At 44.8% G+C, this 14,587-nt stretch overlaps 1 long non-coding RNA gene across 1 annotated transcript in view; it reads right to left on the minus strand.

Annotated features, from left to right (window-relative positions):
• The window catches only part of LOC138273119 (uncharacterized), a 229,518-nt gene extending 215,145 nt beyond the window's left edge, over positions 1-14,373 (minus strand). Inside the window, exon 1 of the long non-coding RNA XR_011200275.1 lies at positions 14,336-14,373. This is a non-coding gene — a long non-coding RNA (uncharacterized lncRNA). The remainder of the gene's footprint in view (positions 1-14,335) is intronic.
• Between the last annotated feature and the right edge of the window lie 214 nt (positions 14,374-14,587).

Here is a 14,587-nt window from a genome sequence, read left to right on the forward strand (position 1 = left end):
TGCATGAAGCCCATACATGCTTATCAAATGAGAGCAATAGTTAAGGATGTCACAATATAAATTTGGCTGTTCCATATAAATTGATAAATGCATATCTGCATAATGCATATATGCAATAACTAAATGCATGCTGTCTCTATCATTTATTTGCTATTGTTGTTATTCTGCATGGTGGTTCTTGAATGCTAAATGCTAAATATTCTGTCTGGGCTAAGATTCTTTACAAGATTTGGTCAGCCTGTTTTATTCATGTACTTTTATCATTTGGTCTTGCGTTTGGTTTACGTGATCTTAGTATTGTTAATCTAAAGGGCAATACATGTTTGAACTTTACTAAACTGGTGTGGTGATTCATGGTCAAGTGGGTCATGGTGCGTATAAGTTACTGACTCCAATATTGAAAAGTGATATTTATTGATTTGATTTCATTGCTGTTAACCATCTAACTTCTATCTGAGTCCAAAGATCTGTGTTGACCTCTAAGGATAATTGATGGTTACCCTATACGTGTCACCTTATAAATAAAGAAATATAAGGCTAGACACCTCCACACTACTCTCCATTTTAAATGCCTTTCATTTGAAATCTGTCCCATTCAGCTGCATCCTTCTACTGTGTACTACTCTAGCTTCCCTCCAAAAAATGGTGTGTGGATTGTGGGCAATAGCTTTGCGTTTTGTAGAGTGTTAGAAAGAGTGGTATTGACAGGGACCTGGATTTTCCTAATATGGATATTACTTGGACAGGCCAGAGAGGGTTAAAGTGGCATTTATTGCTGCTTTTGATTGAAAGCATTAGAGGATTGTCAACATCCACATGTTATGATTTTGCATTGTGGTAGCAAAGACCTGGGCACAGGTACTGGGGTAGGATTGGAAATTCTAATGAAATATACTGTTGGTAAATTAATGGCATTTTTCCTACATAGCGCCTTTTTCTTTTTCTTTTTTTCAATTCCATTTTTTTAAATATTATTTGGATCCACGGATCAGTCGCAGATTCACAAACCAAAAGTGAAAGTGTCTCCATGGGTCTGTGAGTGTCTGTATGGGTTTGTGCAAAGTTGTATGAGTGTCTGTATGGGTTAGTATCTGTATGGGTCTGTGAGTGAGTGTGTCTGTGTGAGTGGGTCTGAGAGTGTCTCTGTAGGTCTGTGAGTGGGTGTGTGAGCGTTTCTATGGGTCTGTGAGTGGGTGAGTGTCTGTTAGGGGCTGAGTGGGTGTGTGTCTCCAAAGGTCTGCAAGTGGGAATATGAGTGTCTCCATGGGTCTGTGAGTGGATGTGACAGTATCTCTGTGGGTCTTTCAGTGGTTGTGTGAGTGTTTGTATGGGTCTGTGGGTGGATTTGTGAGTGTCTGTGAGTGGGTTTAACAGTGTCTCCGTAGGTCTGTGAGTGGATGTGTGAATGTATGGGTCTGTGAGTGAGTGTGTCTCTCTATCTGTGTGTCTCCTTAGGTCCGTGAGTGGGTGTATGGGTGTCTCGGTGAGTCTGTGAGTGAATGTGACAGTGTCTCTGTGGGTCTGTGAGTGGGTGTATGGGTCTGTGAGTGGGTGTGTGAGTATATATTTTTTTAATATGCAGTAGGACCTTTTTAATATGTGGCAGGATCCACTGCGGGGTTCAGCGCGGTCCGTGTTTAGGTTCTTGGCAGATCCTGCATATGATAAAAAAAGTTTGTTGGTAATTTTTTGTATATCATACCTACTTTTACCACCAATATAACATAAACATGAGAGTTGCGGAACCTGTACCCAGAACGCTTCATATAAATTGCAGCTCACATTTCAGCCACGGGGGCCGGTTCCCGATACATAAAAGGTGTCTGCAGCTTTCTTCCCAGGTTGCGGTAAGCCAATCAGGGCCATGTTTTGGCGTGAGGGTCAGCAAATCTGCTGCGGGTGGATCCGCAGGTGATCCTCGTCCCCAGATATACAAATTGGTTTTTCCTTTAATATCTCAAAAACTACCAAACGGATTTACACTAAATTACAAAAAAGATGCTTTCTGGACCAAGAGCTACCTTTCTGCAAACTTTGGTGCAACTCCATCCAGTGGCTCAGGTTGTAGTGGTGTCTAAGCATCCCTATGAAAATTGCATGGGGAAAAAGCATTTTAGGACCATATCTTTTTCTCAGCCCCTACTTGACCAATCACCCCGAAACTTTGAACAGAACAGCTGAACTGACTGTTGTACTAATTTTTTAAAGTTTGTGAACATTTGTCAAACGGCATCAAAGTTATCGACAAAACCAAAAATGATTTTCCTATGAAAACTACATCCTAACTATTACTGCCTACTAGTAACAGGCAGTAGGTAATATATGTATATATATGTATATGTGTGTGTGTGTGTGTGTGTGTGTGTGTGTAAAACCATTTTTTATAAAAAGAATTGTCACAAATTCACAGATGACCCAGGAATCCACAGCAAAACCTTAAAAAAAAACACAAGCCTGGTCTCCTGATCTTTTTTTTTTTATTATTTGCCCCTAGGTAGGCCAGGTCCTCAATGGGAAGCACTTATAAATATAAACATAGCAGGTGGCCCAGTTGAAGCTCTGCTTCTATAAAGATCAAATCCTCCAAACTTTTTGAACTTATACAAGGCAAAGCAAGTGTGTTTTCTCTGCAATTCCACATTGAAAAAACATCAGAAAAACTTGATGGAGGTAAATGCATCATTACTCTATTGCAGCGCAATCCTTTTGTAGCGACTGTGAGACGAGTGGGATTTTTCCTGTCATCTTCTGGTGAGTGCAGAGTTCATCCTCCATTCTTTTAATTAGTAGGAGTATGCAAATGCACAAAACTACCTTTAAGTTCCGTCTGTTTGGTCTCGCCCCATTATTGTAAGTGGTATACAACTGTTTCCACACCTTTTCTCAGCTTGATGGACAGCTTACCAAAAGCCCTCATCCCCAGTGTTCATGATGCAGAAGAATATCAACACATCTCCACTAAACAAAGAAGCACTTACTTCATATAATTAAGAGAAATCACCCTTGCTTGGTGGAGATTCAACTCTGTAGTCTTGCTGTCTTCTCTATAGGAGTATTTATGTTGACAACAATTTCACTTAGGCGAAGCTTGAGAAACTATAAAATTGCCAAAATCACACCACACAAGGTCACTGGAGACATTACCTTGCAGGTCTTTACTCATCGATAGTGTAGAATATGCACTATGCATTTACCCAACAAGGCAGCACTCACTAATTAGCAAGTAGAAAGTACTATGCTTGGATTGACATTTTGTGCAAAACTGTGGACTCTTCTTGGATAAATAACCAGGTGAGAATCTGTTTTGGCACCAATGCTCATTTCACAGAAATTAAACCTCAACCGGAAGCACTTACAAATATAAACATAGCAGGTGCACATGTGTGAAACCCCCCTTCTGTAAAGAACAAATCCCTCCCACTGCACTGTACGCTATTCCTCTGTATGCCACTGGACTTTACTCCACACCACTGTATGTCACTCCACTCTACAAGAATCCACTGTACATATCCACTGTATACCACTCAAGTGGCGTCACTACTCTCGACGCCACTCTTCTCTATGCCAATCCACTATATCATAATACACTCTACTGTATTCCACTATTTGACACTCAACCCTATGCCACTCAATGCTATTCCAATATATGCCACTCCACTCTACATCACTACAATGTTCGCCAGTAACACTCAATGCTGTTCCAGTCTACAGAACTCCACTCTACACTACTCCACTATATGCTGTTCCACTCTAGGCCATTGCATTCAATGCTAATCCACTGTACGCCACTCCACTCTGCAACACTCCTCTATCCACAACTCCACAGTATGCTATTACACTATACACCACTAGTCTACCACACTACTCTCCACCCTTCTCCACTCTACAATACTCAACGGTATTCCACGCTACCCTACTCCACTATATGCCACTCCATTCTAAACTATTACACTCTACGCCTCACTACTCTACACCACTCTACTTAACCCCACTCCATGCTTTTCCAAAGTACACCACTACAATGTACCACCTCACTTCACTTTATGGCAGTCCACTCTACAAGGCACCTCTATATGTCCCTCTTATCTTAGTTATTCCACTGTGCACACTCACTGTATCACACTCCAGTGTACGCCACTGCACTGTACACCACTCCACTGCATGCTATTCCATTGTAAGCTGCTCAACTGTATGTCAATCTGGTCTACGCCACTCCACTGTCTGCTACAATATACGCCAATACACTCTAAAATATTGCACTGTATGTAACTTCACTGTGCAACACTCCACTCTAATATACACTATTCCACTGTTCACTACTCCAATGTACAGCACTCCATTCTATGCCACTCTTTGCCATTCTACTTGTGATGCTATTAATGGAGTTTGACCAATGACTTTGTGTTTCACCACTGCGCATATTAGTTGCTCAATGTTCACCAGTAGCACATTGTATGTTTTGTTCAGCCTAGCCGCCTATTGGCTTTGACATTGCATTAGCCATTACATGTTTTGTTCAGTTCAGCTGCCTATTGGCTTTGACATGACATTAGACATTACATTTGATATTTAGGTTAGCTGCCTATTGCCTTTAACGTGGAGTTAGACATTGCAGTTGAGAATCCAAGCTGTAGTTTTCCAAGCTGTTTTTGCACAAGATGAACCAAGATGTTTTCTTCACACCAGACTAGACCTGATAAGAGAGAGAACATTTGGTGTTTTCCTTTCTGCTCAGGCTTGGGAAGAGGAGAAGTCTAGGAGATCTGGCCAGTCTCCAAAGGCTTGTGTAGTTTTCCCGAGTCTGAGAGGAGGGGGCACGCTTTTGTAAGGATGGCTCTGGGCTTCAGAGAAATTAGATTTGAATCTGCTTGACTTCGGGCTGGAACTTGGTGCCAGTTGCCAGTCTCCCGTGTGGGTAGATAATCTCTTTCTCGCAGTTGACCGGAGTCATCAACTTGCAGACCCCAGAAAGATGAAGCTGTAAATAGTTTCTCACATGGTGAAGTATTTGTTTTGCTTTGCATTCAATATCTTATCAATATCTTATATATAAAACCTGCTGTGTACATTGCAACTGAGAAGTACTGTGATATATTTTGTTTTCATTGAACGTGTGCTTGAAATCTATTAATTTGTCTCTCACGAACTTGTGGGTGGGGAAGAATTAACAACAATAAAGGTCTTCTTTGAACTCAGAAGTGCATTCTTGATATGTTCTGTAAGCTCTGATACGAGATAAGAAGGAAAGCAGAACACTACTCTATTCCATGTCACTGTAAATCATTCCATTCCATGCCACTCCAGTCTACGTTACTATTCAGTACACCACTCCATTCTAAAAAAATCCACTATACACTATTACAATGTACATCACTTCATTCCGGTCCAGGGAGAACCTGGCCTGGCAGTTCGGGCTGGACTGTTCCCATGTGGAACAGGGTCAAGACTGATTTGCATATGGCTGGGTTCAAACTGGGGTGGCAGGGTGAGCAAAATAATGGATGGATTAAACCCAGATCTGTGACTGGGGGTGAATGTTTGATTGGTTCCGCATTCCGTCCATCCAGTTACGCTATCCCACAGCGTTTGTATTTTGCTTTGCTTTTGCCGCCCTAAGTGCGCCGGGTATGCCCAGACGTGGGACCCGGGCTCACTGTGCCACTGGATTCAAGCTAGCCTGGCTGAGGAGGGGTGAAACCCCAAAACCGGTCCCAGGATGCTTGTTTCCGGTCCAGGGAGAACCTGGCCTGGCAGTTCGGGCTGGACTGTTCCCATGTGGAACAGGGTCAAGACTGATTTGCATATGGCTGGGTTCAAACTGGGGTGGCATGGTGAGCAAAATAATGGATGGATTAAACCCAGATCTGTGACTGGGGGTGAATGTTTGATTGGTTCCGCATTCCGTCCATCCAGTTACGCTATCCCACAGCGTTTGTATTTTGCTTTGCTTTTGCCGCCCTAAGTGCGCCGGGTATGCCCAGACGTGGGTCCCGGGCTCACTGTGCCACTGGATTCAAGCTAGCCTGGCTGAGGAGGGGTGAAACCCCGAAACCGGTCCCAGGATGCTTGTTTCCTGTCCAGGGAGAACCTGGCCTGGCAGTTCGGGCTGGACTGTTCCCATGTGGAACAGGGTCAAGACTGATTTGCATATGGCTGGGTTCAAACTGGGGTGGCATGGTGAGCAAAATAATGGATGGATTAAACCCAGATCTGTGACTGGGGGTGAATGTTTGATTGGTTCCGCATTCCATCCATCCAGTTACGCTATCCCACAGCGTTTGTATTTTGCTTTGCTTTTGCCACCCTAAGTGCGCCGGGTATGCCCAGACGTGGGTCCCGGGCTCACTGTGCCACTGGATTCAAGCTAGCCTGGCTGAGGAGGGGTGAAACCCCGAAACCGGTCCCAGGATGCTTGTTTCCGGTCCAGGGAGAACCTGGCCTGGCAGTTCGGGCTGGACTGTTCCCATGTGGACAGGGTCAAGACTGATTTGCATATGGCTGGGTTCAAACTGGGGTGGCATGGTGAGCAAAATAATGGATGGATTAAACCCAGATCTGTGACTGGGGGTGAATGTTTGATTGGTTCCGCATTCCGTCCATCCAGTTACGCTATCCCACAGCGTTTGTATTTTGCTTTGCTTTTGCCGCCCTAAGTGCGCCGGGTATACCCAGACGTGGGTCCCGGGCTCACTGTGCCACTGGATTCAAGCTAGCCTGGCTGAGGAGGGGTGAAACCCCGAAACCGGTCCCAGGATGCTTGTTTCCGGTCCAGGGAGAACCTGGCCTGGCAGTTCGGGCTGGACTGTTCCCATGTGGAACAGGGTCAAGACTGATTTGCATATGGCTGGGTTCAAACTGGGGTGCCATGGTGAGCAAAATAATGGATGGATTAAACCCAGATCTGTGACTGGGGGTGAATGTTTGATTGGTTCTGCATTCCGTCCATCCAGTTACGCTATCCCACAGCGTTTGTATTTTGCTTTGCTTTTGCCGCCCTAAGTGCGCCGGGTATGCCCAGACGTGGGTCCCTGGCTCACTGTGCCACTGGATTCAAGCTAGCCTGGCTGAGGAGGGGTGAAACCCCGAAACCGGTCCCAGGATGCTTGTTTCCGGTCCAGGGAGAACCTGGCCTGGCAGTTCGGGCTGGACTGTTCCCATGTGGAACAGGGTCAAGACTGATTTGCATATGGCTGGGTTCAAACTGGGGTGGCATGGTGAGCAAAATAATGGATGGATTAAACCCAGATCTGTGACTGGGGGTGAATGTTTGATTGGTTCCGCATTCCGTCCATCCAGTTACGCTATCCCACAGCGTTTGTATTTTGCTTTGCTTTTGCCGCCCTAAGTGCGCCGGGTATGCCCAGACGTGGGTCCCGGGCTCACTGTGCCACTGGATTCAAGCTAGCCTGGCTGAGGAGGGGTGAAACCCCGAAACCGGTCCCAGGATGCTTGTTTCCGGTCCAGGGAGAACCTGGCCTGGCAGTTCGGGCTGGACTGTTCCCATGTGGAACAGGGTGAAGACTGATTTGCATATGGCTGGGTTCAAACTGGGACGGCATGGTGAGCAAAATAATGGATGGATTAAACCCAGATCTGTGACTGGGGGTGAATGTTTGATTGGTTCTGCATTCCATCCATCCAGTTACGCTATCCCACAGCGTTTGTATTTTGCTTTGCTTTTGCCGCCCTAAGTGCACCAGGTATGCCCAGACGTGGGTCCCGGGCTCACTGTGCCACTGGATTCAAGCTAGCCTGGCTGAGGAGGGGTGAAACCCCGAAACCGGTCCCAGGATGCTTGTTTCCGGTCCAGGGAGAACCTGGCCTGGCAGTTCGGGCTGGACTGTTCCCATGTGGAACAGGGTCAAGACTGATTTGCATATGGCTGGGTTCAAACTGGGGTGGCATGGTGAGCAAAATAATGGATGGATTAAACCCAGATCTGTGACTGGGTGTGAATGTTTGATTGGTTCCGCATTCCGTCCATCCAGTTACACTATCCCACAGTGTTTGTATTTTGCTTTGCTTTTGCCGCCCTAAGTGCGCCGGGTATGCCCAGACGTGGGTCCCGGGCTCACTGTGCCACTGGATTCAAGCTAGCCTGGATGAGGAGGGGTGAAACCCCGAAACCGGTCCCAGGATGCTTGTTTCCGGTCCAGGGAGAACCTGGCCTGGCAGTTCGGGCTGGACTGTTCCCATGTGGAACAGGGTCAAGACTGATTTGCATATGGCTGGGTTCAAACTGGGGTGGCATGGTGAGCAAAATAATGGATGGATTAAACCCAGATCTGTGACTGGGGGTGAATGTTTGATTGGTTCCGCATTCCGTCCATCCAGTTACGCTATCCCACAGCGTTTGTATTTTGCTTTGCCATCACTTCATTCTATGCCAGTACACCTTGACTCAATGCCAATCCACTCTACGCTACTCCACTGTACGACACTCCATTCCACTCCACTCTAGTGTATGCTATTTTAGTATCTGCTACCACACTCTACATCACTATACTGTACGTTAGTAACACTCAACAGTATTGCTCTCTACATCATTCCACTGTAAGCTACCCCACTGTGCGCCACTCGAGTCTACACTATTCCACTGTACACCACTACACTCGACGCATCTCCACTCTGTGCCCTTCCACTCTACCCCACTTCAGCATACGCTATTCCTCTGTATTGCACTCCATTCTGTGCCACTTCACTCTATGCTAGTTTAGGGTATGCCACTACACTCTATGCCAGTCCACTTGAACACCCTCACCTATACACCACTTCACTCTGTGCCACTCCACTGTGCGTGACCATTCTCTAGGCTATTTCACTCTAGGCCAATCCACTCAACACACTCCAGTTTACGCCATTGCACTGTACAACACTCCACTTGACACTATTCCACTGTTTGATGCTCAACTGTACGACACTTCAGTCCTTGCCACTTTTCTGTAGCCTACTATACCATATGCCAATACACTCTATAGGATTTCACTGTATACAACTCCAGTATACGCCACTATAATATAAGCTATTCCACTGTACATCACTTCATTGTACGCTCCTATACTATACATCACTTCACTTTGTGCTATGGCACTATACATCACTCCATTCTATGCCACTTAACTCTATGCCACTCCACTCTATACCAATCTACTCTACGCCTCTACACTCTACTCTGTTTCACTGTATGACACTACATTCTACCCCACATAAGTGTGCGCTGTCCCACAATATGCCACTCCAAGTCACTACAAACCAGTAACACTCAACGTTATTCCACTCTACACGACTTGACTGTACACAACTCCACTATATGCCACTCAACTCTACGCCACACCACTCTAAGATATTCCACTCTATGACCCTCCCTTTAGAACACTCCACTATATGTCACTCCACAGTATGCCATTACACTGTACGCCACTACAGTATACCCCACTCCACAACATTCTACTTTATGGAATTCCACTGTGCAACACAACAATCTATGCAACTCCACTCTACGCCACTCCAGTCTATACTATTCTACTGTATGGCACTACACCATACCTCACTTTACTCTATGCCACTCTACTGTACACTACTCTACTGTTCCACTCTATGCCACTCCACTCTACACCACTCTACTCTTCCTCACTCCAGTGTCATGCTGCTCCACTCTGTGCTATTCCTCTCTACGGCACTCCACTATAAGCTATTCTATTCTATAGCACTACACTCTACAATGCTCCACTATACAATATTCCAGTCTATGTCACTCCACTCTAAAATATTGTACTGTATGCCATTACATTGTACCTCAGTCTGGTGTATGCCACTCCACTATATGCTACTCCACTGTATAGTATTACACATTGCCACACTACACTATATGCCACTACACTCTAAGCTGTTCTATTGTATGCCACTCTATGCTACACCACTCAACGATATTCCACGTTTCATCACTCCAGTATAAGCCACTCCACTGCACAGTACTCCACTCGTTGCCACTCCACTTTACACCACTCCACTGTATGCTAGTCCACTGTACACCACTCCACTGTACCACATTCCACTCCACTCCACTCTATACCCAGGGCCACTGGAATTATGCAATTGTGCATCTGCAGAGATTTTCGCATAAATATAAATTTGCCACATAATCCATCATCTGCTGCACAATCTCTTGTTTTGAAATGTTGCTTCAACTTTATATTGAAAAGCATGGGAGGTGGACAAAATTTTGATCACAGAAAGAAACTGCACTATTTCTACGAATGAGCATAAGAACCCTCCAAAAGTTGTCATGACTTCGCTGATTACATATGCCTTCCTATCACACAACCTTTTCATCCCTCTGTCAACCATCTCCCTGCTCGTTTTCCACTACTTTTTAGCCATCCTATCATCAATTACCTCTCTTTGCTGCCACAAATACTACACAGTCCACATCACTCACTCCAACTCAACCTCAGTAGGTCCCTTTCCTTACACCCAATACTGTTTCCTTTCAGTCAGGACACCACTCCCCATCACCATTCTTTGATCCTGTCTTGGCGGCAAGATCATTTCCATTTTAAATGCATTCAGCCCCTCCTGTAAACAATCCCTTCATGTACCCGATCATATGTCATTGAACATCCACTCTTCCCACCTATTCCTATACTCAACCATGCCTGCCATGCACCCCAAGTTCTTTCCTGTCACCTCTACACTGCATTTCCCATCTGTCATGTCTTCTTTCACACCCGTCAACCATCAGCTATGACACACTGTTCGCATCTATTACCTGCTCCCACCTGTGGCCCATCCCCTACTGCCTCTTGTGCTTAACCCATGAATTAACAGTCTTCTCCTATTTAATGACATCTTCTCCCACCAAGCAATGCCAACTTATTTATTTTTTATATCTATAATTTACTTCCACTGTAACCAGTCCCAGCTATATTTTATTAACAGTTCTTCCACATCTATCCAGTTTCACTCGTTTGCTGTCCACTTCTATCAAACTGCCACATTGTCCCAGCAGTCCTTCAATACAATACCCTCCAATCTCACCCTCATCCAAGATCCATATACTCAAACTATACAGACCTATCTTACTCTGTCAAAATCTCCTCCTATTGTCTGTTCTGTCGTACTGTCACACACATTAGTCTTTGCAGTGTGCTCCCTTCTGTCAGTCTGCCTTCTTTTCTGACATCAGGAAAATGACTCAGTGCAGTAAATACTAACATCATTTCTAGTAATCTTGGGAAATGTTTATTTGCGCTATATAAAACAGCAAAACAAGTGGTTTCTGACTGTCATATGGGCTCTAGTTACACGTGGCAACAGTTAAAGGTAAGACATTAGGTGGCATATTTAGGAGCCCCTAGCGCCACCCGAACTCCACTTTTCGTTACACTCCGGTGGCACAATGCCCTGCGCCGTATTTACAAGGTGGTGTTAATCAACTTTTTGTGGCTTAACACCACCTTTTAAATATGACCGCTTCACACGCAGCACTTTGCTTGGAATGGGTGTGCAATGGGTGGTGCTGTGGGTGTGCCACAGCAACATCCATTGCATTTTGACAATGCCTCGGATTTATGAGTTTTGTAAATCTGAGTCAGTGCCAAAATCTAACACCACCCCAGGGGTGGGGTTAGCATGGCACAATGAGGAGAAATGCTTTCATTTCTCCTAATTTTTTGCCTTTTCTGTGTGTGCTGCTTTTTGCAGCACACATAAAAAGAGCAAATCGCCATTCAAGATTGTAGTTGTGCAGGAAGGCATCCCTTTCTGCACAACAACAATGTCCCCCTCAACGCAGTCATCCTTGCACTATGGTGCAAAGGTTGCTGCGTTGGCGCATGGCAGCAAATTTTGCGCGGGTGCAGACGGGAAACACAGGGGTGTGCCTTATTCTATTAAATACGGCACATTCCTATGGTTTGAAAATGGCAGTGCGCAACGGTGCCAAATTTGGTGCAGCACCACACACCATCATTTTCTATTAAATCTGGCCCTAATTTTGATGGGAAAAGAGATACCTTTATTGTGGCTGAGTTGCTCAGTGTGAAATCAGGAAACTGGGATCAATCCTTGCTTCCCGGCTTGACCAAATTGTTTGATCCCAGGCAAATACTTATTTCTTCTTTTTGAGTCTTATTTTTGTTTATTATCACACATAAGAGAGGACACCTTCAAATACCCGACTTCGCTGTAAAAAAATGAATTTTTGATTTAATTAAGTATAATATTACTCTATGCAGAATAAGAATCTAGGCCACGTATAGGGTATACATGACAACGGACTTGCCTCATATTTCTCTAAGAGGACTGTTAAAAGATAAGAGGCAGTAATGTTTCTCGATATGTCACTCGTAATAAAAACTTATCAATGCAGTGATATAAAATTACATTTCAAATGTGAAACGCTTTCCCATGTTAAAGGTTTTAAGGACATGTTTGCATATTCTATGATATTTGCTGCATGATTTACAGACACACTAGTTTCACGACTTCGCACCTGCATGGTTTCTAAGAGCCAGGCCATCTCTTGTCAGTTCTAGCTCTGTCCTCCCTCAATCTATTGGCTTAATTTCCACCCAGGGCTGGCTTTAGCGCTGGTGGTGCCCTGTGCGATGGTCTTTTGTGTTGCCCCTCCCCCTCCCCCCATGACCATCTCCTCAGATTCCCTCACTACCACTCTGCAAATGTGCCCCTCATCTCTCCATAGCTCCCCTTCCACATACATTCATTTGTTTTAAAGCACCTGTAAAGGCTGCCTTTACTAATCCACTCAGCTATCCACATAAAATATGTTCTGTTCTTTGCAGCAGGCATATTAACCCTCTGCACATTAACCTCTCTGCTACTTTATGGCGAGTCAAAGCTGCCACTAGACAAAGCTACCATCTCTTTCCCTAGCAGAAACATTCATCACAAGAGGTGTCTTGATATTTTAATTGATTCTTGAAGGCTAGAAGCACAAGAAACCTTTCAGGAGGCTTTTCAGGAGGTGCTTTTGAATCGCAATCTTCTAAGTTGTTGCTAAAGACAGCGCCCCTCCCTGAGGTTAGCACCGAGTGCGGTCGCACCTCTCTAAAGCCGGCCCTGCTTCCACCCCTTAATGGCAGTACCCCATTAAACGGTCCGTGTGCAGGCTCCTAAACAAAGCCCCACATTCATGAAAGCCAGTGAGTTTTGGGGTCCCATGCGCACTGTATGAAAATTCACAATTGCTAAAAAACACAACAGAGGCGGACTCCTGCATTCACCTCTTTCAAATGATGTAAGGGGAATTACAGAGCAACAACGGTAAGAACAAGCAGAGAAAAATATCACATTTCCACTAGGACCTTTCATTGCATTTTCCAATTGACAATGGGACTGGCAATGTGTGTTTTCATGATTTCCACCCAAATATTTTACTGATGTGAGTTGCCCGAGGTGTGTTCACTACTCCTCCCACAGCACTCCTTCGAATTATAGTAAGAATAATTAGACCAGGCTTCTCCAACTGTTAGCTCATGAGCTACTGGTAGCCCTTGAGCTACCTGGAAGTAGCTCTCCTGTGTGCAGCCCATCTTACTACATTTGAAGCTTTTACTTAATTGAATAGAGGGAAACCAAAATTAAAAAGTGTGTATTTGAGGTGAAAATGTAATTCAGAACTCATAAGCTGATATTTGGAGAAAAACGACTGGGTTTCCAAAATATACTTAAAGCTGATATTTGAGTGGTAGCATGTGGATTTCGGGAGACTTAATACAAATAGTTTTACCTTGATGCTCTGGCACTGCAGCTATGTCTGTTATGTATTAGCCATGCAAAGGAATTTCAAATTGACAAAGTATTTTTTTAACAGGACTGCTCCAGTCGTAACCCTCCTGATGCATCTAGGTGATCACTGCTGGTAATCTTGTCCGCTAAGGTAATACTGTCTGATGTGGTTGCTGTTACAAAACTAATAGTAGCTCACAAACATTTTCATTGAAGAAAAGTAGCTTTTACTACAGAAAATGTGGAGACGCCTGAACTAGACATTACAAAACCACAGTTTTCTAAAAAATACAACCACCCCTCGCCACTTAAGTACCAACATTGCTTTTGCGCCTAATGGACCAGCAGTACATTCCTGGGCTGCATTTAAATGGCGGGCTTTCGCCTTTCAAATAAAGTGCAGCACTTACAGAGAACCTGAAAGGGCGACAAAAGGCAGGAAATCAAACCCGCGTCACTTTCCATCTCTCCACCGGTCCACACCTCTCCAAAAATACCAACTGAATTTGAACAAAATCTCCCCTTCCCACTGAGCTCAGCCCCGAATCCACGCACTGCCCGGAGCAACAGTAACTCTTTTGCCTACCTCTCGCTATCAAGCATACTGTAATTGTAAAGGCTCTTTTAACTTCTTACCAGCAGCTGGGGCAGACTCCTTAGTCTTCCTGGCAGCAGCTGGGGCAAGCTCCTTAGTCTTCCTGGCAGCAGCTGGGGCAGGCTCCTTGCTCCCTCCGGCAGCTCCGACACGGTGCCCATAGCATATAAATCACTTTTATATTCCAATGCAAAAGAATACTTTGCCTCCAAGGAAAAAAATGATACTGCTTTACATGTGGTG

This window comes from Pleurodeles waltl, chromosome 2_2 (assembly GCF_031143425.1).
Source record: "Pleurodeles waltl isolate 20211129_DDA chromosome 2_2, aPleWal1.hap1.20221129, whole genome shotgun sequence".
Taxonomy (NCBI): domain Eukaryota; kingdom Metazoa; phylum Chordata; class Amphibia; order Caudata; family Salamandridae; genus Pleurodeles; species Pleurodeles waltl.